This window comes from Sarcophilus harrisii, chromosome 6 (assembly GCF_902635505.1).
Source record: "Sarcophilus harrisii chromosome 6, mSarHar1.11, whole genome shotgun sequence".
Classification (NCBI taxonomy): Eukaryota; Metazoa; Chordata; class Mammalia; order Dasyuromorphia; family Dasyuridae; genus Sarcophilus; species Sarcophilus harrisii.
Window position 1 is genome coordinate 196,677,658 of NC_045431.1, and position 12,128 is coordinate 196,689,785.

Consider the following 12,128-nt stretch of genomic DNA (forward strand, 5'->3'; position numbering starts at 1 on the left):
TCATTTCTAATGGAGCAGTAATGAACTGAACTAGCTATACCCAGAAAAAGAACTCTGGGAGATAACTAAAAACCATTACATTGAATTCCCAATCCCTATATTTATGCACACCTGCATTTTTGATTTCCTTCACAAGCTAAATGTACAATAATTCAGAGTCTGATTCTCTTTTGTACAGCAAAATAATGTTTTGTCATGTATACTTATTATGTATCTAAGTTATATTTTAATATATTTAACATCTACTGGTCATCCTGCCATTTAGGGAGGGGTGGGGGGTAAGAGGTGAAAAATTGGAACAAGAGGTTTGGCAATTGTTAATGCTGTAAAGTTACCCATGTATATATCCTGTAAATAAAAGGCTATTAAATAAAAAAAAAAAAAAAAAAAGAAAATAACTATTTCCTTTGAGCCACACTACATAGGTAGTGTACATTTGTGGTCACCTGCTGTGAGTTATTGATATACATACAACAAAAGGGATTCACAACCACACATACACTGCCTTCAGCAGCCAAGAGATAGTTCAAAGCCAATCTATTGTCCATCACTTCATGTGTCAGGGAATCCAATGATTCCTGTAGGTTTTGAAGTCCCGTATCACTCTCATTAGCAATTTTATAATCATGGTAGTATTTGTTAGTCAATTGCCTTACACATAGAGTTAACAGCCATGCTCTTTCAGTAGCGGACATAGGGAACCACCCAGTGTTTCCTGGGTCTTCTCTTTTTCTGTCTCTCTCCAATGGACAAGGCAGATATGGCATGTCGGCACCCATTGGATTCCTTCTTCCTCTGTAGAGACACAAGCAAACCCTCTGCCCTAAATGGTTAACCTATCTGGTACCTTCCATTCACCACTCTCTGGATCTTTCCACATCACCTGGCCATTATCTAAAGATACCAGAGCTGCTCACAATGGACACTGCCCTTCCAGCTTGTTATGAAACTTGCCTGCCAGAGCCAGTGCTTCCCTAAAAAACCAAAAAATTAACAGTATAAAGGGCTAAGTTTAGAAGTTCTCTAGGGTTACCCATGGCTTCCCCTCTCTTTTGTTTTTGGAGGAGGGTCTTGATATCTCTGTCCTCCTCTCTACTATTGCCTATCCTTGAAGACTGATGGGTATGCCAGTGTGGTGTAAAATCTGATATTGGGCTGAAGTGTGTGAAATGTTTAGAAGTATATGTAGGTTCATTATCTGTTTTTAGTGCTTGTGGCACACCCATAATTGCAAAAGTCTGTGTAAGGAATTCTGTGATCACCCGGGATATCTTTTTGCTGCTGGTATTGCAAAAGTAAATCCTGAAAAGGTGTCTACTACAACATGGATAAAAGACAGATGGCCAAAAGATTTATAATGGGTCACATCCATCTGCCAAATTTCATTGGTCCTCAAACCATAAGGATTCTTTCCTGGAGGGAATGTAGGAGCATGGAAAGAAAGGCAAGCTGTATAGGTTTTTACTATGCTCCTAGCTTCCTTTTTTGCTATCCTAACTGCAGATGAAAAGTTCATGCAGCTTGATGATATTTAGAATGAGATTCTTGAGCAGCCTGAAATAGAGGAGTGCTGGCTAACATGGTAAGAAAGCTATCTGCCTTTTAGTTTCCATTAAAAATATGTCCTGGAAGACCAGTATGAGAAGGGACATGCAAGAGGTAATACTTACCTGGGTAGTTTCGCACTTGCTCCTGAAGTTCCTTAGAAAGCTGGAATATGTTAGAGGCTACAAATTTTATTTGGGCTGTGGTAATTCTTGTAAGCTGAATAAGCTTATAAAAATGAATAATCTGAATAAGATATTATATTAACATCTCCTGGGTAATAAATTAGAGCTAGCATAATTGCATACACCTCATTTTCCTGAGTGTACTGAAAAGAAATTCTGACTACTCTTTTTTATAGCTAAGTCAGGAGAATATATAGCACAAATGTTATGTTTGAACACATCTGTGAAGATGTTTGGCCCTTTAAGAGGGATCTTAGAAACCTTTTTATTTTTTGAAAGCCAATGGCCAATTATATAATAGCTGGGCTATCCTTAAGGGGAATCCGTGTGTGAAATTTGGAGCTGTGGTCAATAAAATTTGCCACTCTGAGATGGTTTCATAGCATACATTAATTTGTACACTGGTATAAAAGGTGTATATCTTGTTAGGTCCTATCCCAGATAATTGTATTACTTATTTAATGGTTTTTAATAAGATTTTAGCCAGAAGAACTGGGTAAGGAATAAGGCTTTGGTATGGTTATGCTGTTTTTGTACTGTTTTTGCTAAAGATTTCCAATTATTAGGAGGTAGGATGTCATAAGCCAAATTCTCTAACAACAACCTAACATATGATGATGTGGGCCCATAGAGGGTATAAGCCTTTTTTAGATCTTTGATAACTTCCAGATTAAAAGGTGTGTGTCTTCTCCTGATTTGATCTGGAGCCCCATTGTGGTCTGATTATTCAATTACAGGGTTTGCTTTCATTCTCAATCCAAACATATCTTGTATATATGTATAGGCACATCATTGTATGTATATGTATATATACACACATATACAAATATACCATTACTACATTATATTTTGAGAATTGAAAATATTATTTTCCTTCAACCTACTTCCCCCTTCAGTTCCAGGGGCTTGTCTTTGAGTGACCTTATACCTAGAGGACCAATCCAAAAGTGACTCATTCTGTGCTTTAGTTTAAGTTAAAAGAAGATAAAATCTGGAATGCAGATCAAGTCCTCTGGATGTAGATTCCTAGTATCCAGTCCCTTTGATGTTTGCCTCCAGTGTCCATTCTTTTTGGTTTCTATCTACTAGAATTCAGTCTTTAGTGTTTAATTTTTCTGATGTCTAACCCTGGTATTCACATATCTTGTAGGCAAATTCTATTATAGAGGTCCATTGATGGTTATTCCCCAGCACTTCGTCTCTAGTGTCCCTTCGATTTAGGATCCACTCCAGTTGATTGGTACTTTTAATATCCACCCTGTGTTCATTTCCTTGGTGTCTGTATCAGATCTATGAGGCAAGAATTGATTAATATTTATTAAGCACCTATTATGAGCCTATACTAGGCACTAGGGATATGAAGGTAAAAGATTAAAAAATAAAAAAAATTCCTTGCCTTCAAAATGCTTACATTCTAAAGGAGACAATATACATATCTCTATGTACACATAAAATACACGCCAAATAAATCCAAGGTAACCTTGGAAGGGAAAGCACTATTTGCTGGGAGGACCAGGAAAATTCTCAAGTGGAAGATGGAGCTAAACTAAATCTTGAAAGGAGCCAGGAATTCTGAGAGATAAAACAGAAGATGAAGTTATTTCTCAGTATAGGAAACATCTAGAGCAAAGGAGTAGAAATTGAAGGTGAAGGGATGTTGATGAGGAAGAGCAATTAAGTCAATTTGATTATTGTAGAATATGTGGAGTAATGTGTAATATATTGGTGGGTTCAAGTTGAGGACAGGATATAAAGGACTTTTAAAGCAAAATCAGTGAATTTATATTTGATGGTGCAGTTAAAAGTGAGCCACTTAAATTTATTGAGGAGAGTGACGTGGTGAGATTTGTGCCAAAAAAGGTCACTTATATGGCAGCATGGAAGAGGGATTAAAGAGAGGAGAGAATTGAGGTAAAGTGATCAATGAGGAGGTCTTGTTATATTCGAGGCAAGAAGTGATGAAGGACTGAACTAGGGGGGCAGCCATGTGAAATATATGTGAGAGATGTTATGTGGATAACATAACATTTAGCAACTGAAATAAGAGACTGGGAGGATTGAGGTTGTAATTTTGAGTGATTAGAAGGATGATCTGGATAGAAATAGGAAAGTTTTGAAAAGATTTTATTTAGGAGGCAAGATAATGACTTTTGTTTTGAACATATCAGTGTGAATTTTGCTTACAAACAATCCAATTTTTAATGTCCAATTAAATAAGTGATAATGGACAATCATAGTTCAACAGAGAAATTAGGACTGTGGTTTTAAATCTGAGAATCACCTGTATGGAGAAAACAATTAAATAGTTGATGAAAACTTGAGAAATACCCCACATGCTAGAAAGAATGGCATTGATGATTATCTAACAAAGGAAACTGAAGAATCTGCTATTTGGAAGGAGAACCAAGAGTATGAAATGTCTCAAAACCACAGAGAGAAGGGGAGTGATCAATAGTATCAAATGTTATGGAGAAGTGAAGAAGGATGAAAATTAAAAATGGTTGTTAGATTTTGCAATTAAGAAACCATTGAGATCAGTGAAAGAGATTGGGTATCAAGATGCCAAAGCACTTGATCATGGCAGCATCATATTCAGTAAAGCCAAGAACTCTAACTACTAAGGTAAGGACTGTTTAATATAAACTGGTGAGAAACTGGAAAGGTCTGCCAGAAATTAAGTTCAGATATTGTTATATTTCATATCACACATTAATAACAAATTCCAAATGGGTACATGACTTAGAGTCAAAAGGCTATATTATAAAAAATTAGAGTAGCAGGAAAAGAAATACTTTTCATAACTATGAATATGGGATGTTATAAACCTGACAATTCTGATTACATAAAATTGAAGCTTTCATTTAAAGCTATCAATGCAGGATATGGTTAATTGAAATCTTTGCATCAAATTTCTCAGGAGGCCCGATAGTCAATATATAGAGGGGATTGATATAAATATATGAGAATGAGTCATTTTTCAATATCTAAATGAAAAAAGAACATGAACAGATTGTTTTCAAAAGAAGAATGGCACTTTTTTTCCTTTTTTATTGAAGCTTTTTATTTTCAAAGCATACGTAAGGATAATTTTTCACCACTGACCCCTGCAAAATCTTGTGTTCCAAATTTCCCCCCTTTTCTCTCGTGTCCTCTCACAGATGGCATGTAATCCAATATATGTTAAACATGATAAAAATATATGTAAATCCAATATAGGCATATGTATTTATATAATTATCTTGCTGCACAAGAAGAATCAGATCAAAAAGGAAAAAAATGAGAAAGAAAATAAAATTGAAGCAAACAACAACAAAAGAAGTGAAAATACTATGTTGTGATCCACACTCAGTTCCCACAGTCCTCTCTCTGGGTGAAGATGGTTCTCATTATCACAAGATTACTGGAACTGGCCTGAATCATCTCATTGTTGAGAAGAGCCACATCCATCAGAATTGATCATTATATATTAGTGTTGTTGAAGTATATAATGATCTCCTTGTTCTGCTCATTTCACTCAGCATCAGTTCATGTAAATCTTTCCAGGCCTCTCTGAAATCATCCTGCTGATCATTTCTTATAGAACAATAATATTCCATAATACTCCATAACATTCATAACTTGTTCAGCCAAGAATGGCAAATTTTCAAGCACCATATGAATACATGTTCTAAATTACTGATAAAAGAAATTCAAATTAAAACAGTACTGAGATTATATCTCACACCTATCAAATTTCCAAAAATACCACAAAATAAAGAAAATGACAATATTTGGAGGAGTTGTGAGATTTAGGAACACTGCTGCACTATTAGTGAAGTTATAAATTGATCAAGCCACTATGGAGAATAATTTGGAACTATGCCCTCAAAGTTTCCCAATTGTGATTACACTTTAACTCAGCATTAGATATCACAATTAATCCCATGGATATAGGTTATAAGATAGAACAAAATGAGTTCCCATTTAATGGGAAGAGTTGAACAAATGATGGTATGCGAATGTAATGGAGTATTATTACACCATAAGGAATTTGATAAGAGATGAATTTACAAAAACTTGGGAGCATTGTGTGGATTGTTGCTGAATAAAACGAACACAAATAGTTCATCATCAATTAATAATGCATGGGACGCAAAAGACCTCTACACAAAATAACTACTCAGAGTTCACTCAAAGTAAAAAGCAGAAAAGGTTTTTTTTATTATAGCAACTCATGAGTGGTGGGGCAGTCCGGCAGTGAGATACAAAGGGACTCATAGCAGGAGGGCCCAAGGGTTAGTACAGATACACTGTTTTTATAGGTTACAAGAGATTACACCACAAGTCAGAAAGAATTAAGAAGCGTGGGGCCTCCTAATGGGATATCACTGTCAAAAAAAAAAAAAATGATGGGAATGGAATGTTTCAGTTTCCCCTGAAATTATCTGCTTTTTAGAAAACCTTAAATCAGCAGATAACTAAGCTGAGAGTGTTTAAACTGATAGGTTAAACAATGTCAGACATTAATAAATGCCATCAGTTTAGGTTAAGTAAATGTGTCTATAAGTAGCCTAGGTTTAAGTAAATAGAGGCTCACACACATAGGTCATAGGGAGATACAGAAGTAATACAATAAAGAAAAAGCATTCATACATGCCTGTAAGTTCTTCATCTCATCTTCCCATTCCATACAATAACATGTAAGAGGCTGCCTCAATTAGACTGAAACAAAGCATTCACACTGTGAGGATTCAGGAGCCTCTAATAGTTTAAGTGCATGTGAAGAGGCCAGGAAGGAAAGTGAATTTGCCTGTAAATTCATAATGAACTTGCTGGTGAGAAATAACAGACAGAGCTGGAGAAAGAAATGAATAACGAATTTACTAGATTTAAGATATATAAATGGATGAATTATGCCTGGAGGGTATAGTGTTCTTTGTGGTTTTCTGGAGGTCTCTGGGGCAGCCTTCCTTTCAGTAGAGTATTCACCATGAGAATAGCCAGGTGTTAAAAAGTCCAAATCCTTTATTGTCTCTTTCGCCTGGTGCTCAGCTGTCTTTCTCATGGCCTTCAGAGGGGACTTGGTTTCAGTGGAGAAAATGCAGGAGGACAGGACAGCCACCTCAAGGCTGATGAAGATGGAAATGAATCTCTCACTCCTCCCCACCAAGAGCTTGAGCTCCCAGTTTATATGCTCTACACTGAGTATAAACTAATCATTATATCACTAGGAAACCATTATTTGTGGTAAGATTAAAACAATCATACTGAATTTAGAGAACTATGAATCACCATGCTAAACTAGATAACTAGTCTCATCAATTTCACTGACTTAACACCTTGTAAGAATCCTTGTTTCAGAGTTCTGGCCCATAACAGGAGAGTACTGTCAGAAATGAAGCTCTGTAGTAGTGTTACTGAGAACAGCCAGTGAGCGGATTTTCTCATGTTTTTGCATCTCAGCAATAAAGACCAACTTGTTAAATTATTTCTACTATTATGTGTGATGCTGGGGACTGGCTACTGCTGATCCATACACTTTAGTCTCTGAAGGTGAAGGAGAATCTCTGTTACTATAACGAGTGTTGACTCAATTTGTAATCCTTCTAACATCTATTGAGATCCCAAAGAGCCCATAGGTTGGAAATTTGCTAGCTAATTCATTTATTTGTGATGCCCACAGAAGTATAATGATTGACAAGTTTTTTTTAAATAAATCTAACTATATTTAAGGAAAAGAATTCTTTCATTCTAAAAAATGTTTCAAGTCCTGTTGCCCTAGTGTTTCTGGAGAGAGTGTAAATATGAATGAATCCTAGTCAGGATTCATCTTGTACAATCCCTATGGTTCTTGCCCCAGGGATCTTAGGGAGCCAGAAATCATGTGAGATAACTGTGTCCCTGGGAAGGACTGTGCTTTGATCACAGTTTCTGCCAATGCTGAGCCAGACCTCATTGCCAATGCGTTGGATTCTGGGGTGGAGAGTAGGGGTAGCAGATGTCCGTGGCTCCATTTTTCCAATGGATGTCTATCCATCTGCCTCTACCTTTCCCACATTTTGGGAGAGGAAGGGCATGGAGAACAAGAAATAATCCATCTTGGATCAGGCCATCCTCAGCAACGAGATCAACCAAATCATTTCTAATGGAGCAGTAATGAACTGAACTAGCTATGCCCAGAAAAAGAACTCTGGGAGATGACTAAAAACCATTACATTGAATTCCCAATCCCTATATTTATGCCCACCTGCATTTTTGATTTCCTTCACAAGCTAATTGTACAATATTTCAGAGTCTGATTCTTTTTCTACAGCAAAATAACGTTTTGGTCAGGTATACTTATTGTGTATCTAATTTATATTTTAATATATTTAACATCTACTGGTCATCCTGCCATCTAGGGGAGGGGGGGGGGGGGGTAAGAGGTGAAAAATTGGAACAAGAGGTTTGGCAATTGTTAATGCTGTAAAGTTACCCATGTATATATCCTGTAAATAAAAGGCTATTAAAAAAAAAAAAAAGAAATAATCCATCTTTTCTCCTCCTCTCCAAACCCTGTGCTACTATAAAGCTGTGCAGTTAGAGAGGGTCTTTACATGTTGGGCCTCCTGTGTCTCAGAGTTGGGCTGGGTCTCCTTTGCTACGACTGTCGTGTTCTCATACACCTCAGGAACCTTGATGGGGATTTCATCAATCAGAGGAGTGATTGCAGATGTGAAGACAGAACTACTCTGCACAATAAAGGTCATCCTAGTTCCAACAAGAATGGCGAGGTAGCCCATAAGCCAGACAAAAGGGAAGGGGAAATCTGTGATTGCTTAATCACTGCAGCAACTTGCCCCTTGAGCACAGAATTCAGGACCTTGACCATCAAACAAATGCACAAGACCAGCAAGGAAAGAGCCAGAAGTATGAATCCAATGAATCAGAAAGATTGACATCCCCAAATGAGTGTTTGCACTTTGCAATGTTCTATTTATATGTTGTGTTCATGAGGGTCCAGATCATGCTTCCATTGGTCCAACAGAAGCTGGGAGAAGTACAATTTTCTGGTGAGGGAACCGTAACGTTGCTTAAAGTCTATTTTTAAATGTTGTACACTAAGTATTTTATCAGGCTCTTGTCTTTTGCTGCCTCATTTTCTGTAGCAATGTCATTTGTGACTTCTTGATCCCACTGGTTAATGACTTTTGTGATGACTTCAAGGAATTCAGGGGCATTTTCCCCACTCTTGATATTAAAGGTTTCCATTGGTGAGGTGACAGAGGTAACCTGTAATCACCTCCACTCACTTGATGCGGGAAAGATTCCAATCTTTGATTCCCAACCCCTCCTAGTTAATGTAAATTACCCTTTGAATCACAAATCCTGGTCCCTTTGAATTCCAATAGAAGATCTGGACCTGTCCCAGCCCCACCAGGATCTGAGCCAACTTTGGGGCTACACCCCAAAGCCCCTCGAGCAAAGTCTCTGATTTAAAAGGGCCACACTGGGAACCCCTCTTTGCAGAGATTCCAAACATGGTAGCCATGTGAGGACCCTCTGTCCACTGGACCCTCTGTCCAGTGCCCTCCTTGTCTCTACCTTCACCTATCTCCTACTTCTAAACTCAATAATAAACCTCTTTTATCAATCTAGCTCTCCGGGCCAATAAATGCTTTTATTGGGAATTCCACGCCGCTACTAGACCTCATATACCGCCGTATCCTTGTGCCGAATCCAAGGGGGTTGCAGGGGAACTCTGTTTGACTCCCTGTACCCCAAACCTGCCACTAGACCTTAACTAAACCCTAATTTCATTTAGGTACCCCAAATCTAGACCTCATTTATCTATACCTCAACACACTGACAACCAGTTAAGGAAATCACAGACAGTACCTCCTGCAAAAGCCCTTCGAAATCCCTCCCTGCATGAGGGCCACAAGAGTATTAGTGATTGAAGTCTCAATATTGGCTCCCATGACAATGTGAATTGCTGCTTTTACTGTCAGCGATGAAGAGGACACCATAGTGACAATGACAGACATGGATGTGCTGGAACTCTGCACCATGAAGGTCACAGTATGCCAGTCATGGGATTGTTCAACACTGAACCATCACGGAAAATCTCCCCAGCCATTTTTCCTTCAACCAGCTGGAAAGCGCTCCTGAGAACATCCAAGAACATCCAAAGAAGTTGAGAAATACCAGGATGAGAATCGCTTTTCCAAGCCCTCTGAAGACAGCAATTATTTTCTCTTTTGTGTCTCTCTCTGACTACTTGGTCTCAGGATCCTTCAAGTTAGGAATGTCCCATGGGTCTTACTGTACCACTGGCTTTTCAATCAGTGCAAGAGTAGAGTAAGTTGGCAGAAGTTCTATCTTGTTTTCAGGAGAATGAGAATTATTGCTGGAGCTTCCAATATCTTTTTCAGATACAAAGGGTTGTTGGATGTAGTCTCTTTAATGAACTTATTAGGATCAGAGTGGGAGGTACTCTCACTTTCAGGCCAAGGAGCCATGGTCTGTGCACCTGCCATCCTAGGCTGAGAACCTCAGAGCAATGACCCTGGCAAAGTTTTTTTTTTTTTTTTAATGCTCTTTGAAGCTCTGCATTAGAGAAATTCTCAAATATTTATTCTCAATATAATAATTATTCTCAGTAATAAAAATTATTTGGGATTTGTCCAAAGAGTTTTTATTTATGTGGGTTATATTTACAGATATTTACCATATTAGAACTGAAAACTAGTTTTGAAATTGTAGACCCACTGAAAGGGTTTTAGAAACCCTAGAGATCACAGTATTAAAGGACTGGGACTTGAGACAAGGCTAAAACTTGAAGGACTAGAGGAGAAAGAATAAGAAAGAAGTGTCTATTTTTCTTTCTCTCTGCATCTCCTTTGTAACCTGAAGATTGCTGTGAATTTTTATTTTTATTTTTAAAATTTTATTAAAGTTTTTTATTTACAAAACATATGCATGCATAATTTTTCAACACTGACCCTTGCAAACACTTCTGTTCCAATTTTCTCCTCCTTCCCCCCTACATGGCAGGTAGTCCAGTACATGTTAAATATGTTAAAATATATGTTAAATCCAATATATATTAAATATGTTAAACTATATGTTAAATCCAATATTTATACAGTTATCTTGCTGCACAAGAAAAATCATATCAAGAAGGAAAAAAAACTAAAAAAGAAAACTAAATGCAAAGAAACAACAACAGAAAGAGTGAAAATGCTATGTTGTGTTCCACACTCAGTTCCCACAGAACTCTCTCTGGGTGTAGATGGCTCTCTTTATCACTGCGTAAGTGGAATTGGTTTGAATCATTTTATTGTAGAAGGGAGCCACGTCTATCAGAATTGATCATTGTATAGTCTTGTTGTAGTCATATACAATGATCTCTTGGTTCTGCTCATTTCTCTTAGCATCAGTTCATTTAAGTCTCTCCAGACCTTTCTGAAATCATCCTGCTTGTTGTTTCTTACGGAACAATAATATTCCATAACATTCATATACCATAATTTACTCGGCCATTTTCCAATTGATGGGCATCCACTCAGTTTCCAGTTTCTTGCCACTACAAAGAGGACTGCTATAAATATTTTTGCACATGTGGGTCCCTTTCCCTCCTTTCGGATCTCTTTGGGATATAAGCCCAATAGAAACACTGCTGGGTCAAATGTGATGCACAATTTGATAGCTTTTTGAGCATAGTTCCAAATTGCTCTCCAGGCTGGTTGGATCTGTTCACGGTTCCACCAACAATGCATCAGTGTCCCAGTTTTCCCACATCCCTTCCAACATTCGTCATTATCTTTTCCTGTCATCTTAGACAATCTGAGAGGTGTGTAGTGGTACCTTGGGGTTGTCTTAATTTGCATTTCTCTGATCAGTAGTGATTTAGAGCACCTTTTCATATTCCTAGAAATAGTTTCAATTTCTTCATCTGAAAATTGTATGTATCCTTTGACCATTTATCAATTAAAGAATTACTTGAATTCTTATAAATTTGAGTCAATTCTCTACATATTTTAGAAATGAGGCCTTTATAAGAACTTTTGAATGTAAAAATGCTTTCCCAATTTATTGCTTCCCTTCTAATCTTGTCTGCATTAGTTTGGTTTGAACAAAACCCTTTTAACTTACTATAATCAAAATTATCTATTTTGTGATCAATAATGATCTCCTGTCATAATTTTTTTCCTCCTCCACAGATCTGAGAGGTAAATTATCCTATGTTCTTCTAATTTGTTTATAATATTATTCTTTATGTCTAGATCATGAATCCATTTCGACCTTATCTTGGTATATGGTGTTAGGTGTGGGTCAATGCCTAGTTTCTGCCATACTAATTTCCAATTTTCCCAGAAGTTTTTGTCAAATAGTGAATTCTTATTCCAAAAGCTGAGATCTTTGGGTTTGTCAAAC

At 37.2% G+C, this 12,128-nt stretch overlaps 1 pseudogene; it reads right to left on the reverse strand.

Annotated features, from left to right (window-relative positions):
- Positions 1–8,272: 8,272 nt before the first annotated feature.
- LOC100923193 lies at positions 8,273–10,210 on the reverse strand (annotated as a pseudogene).
- Positions 10,211–12,128: the final 1,918 nt, after the last annotated feature.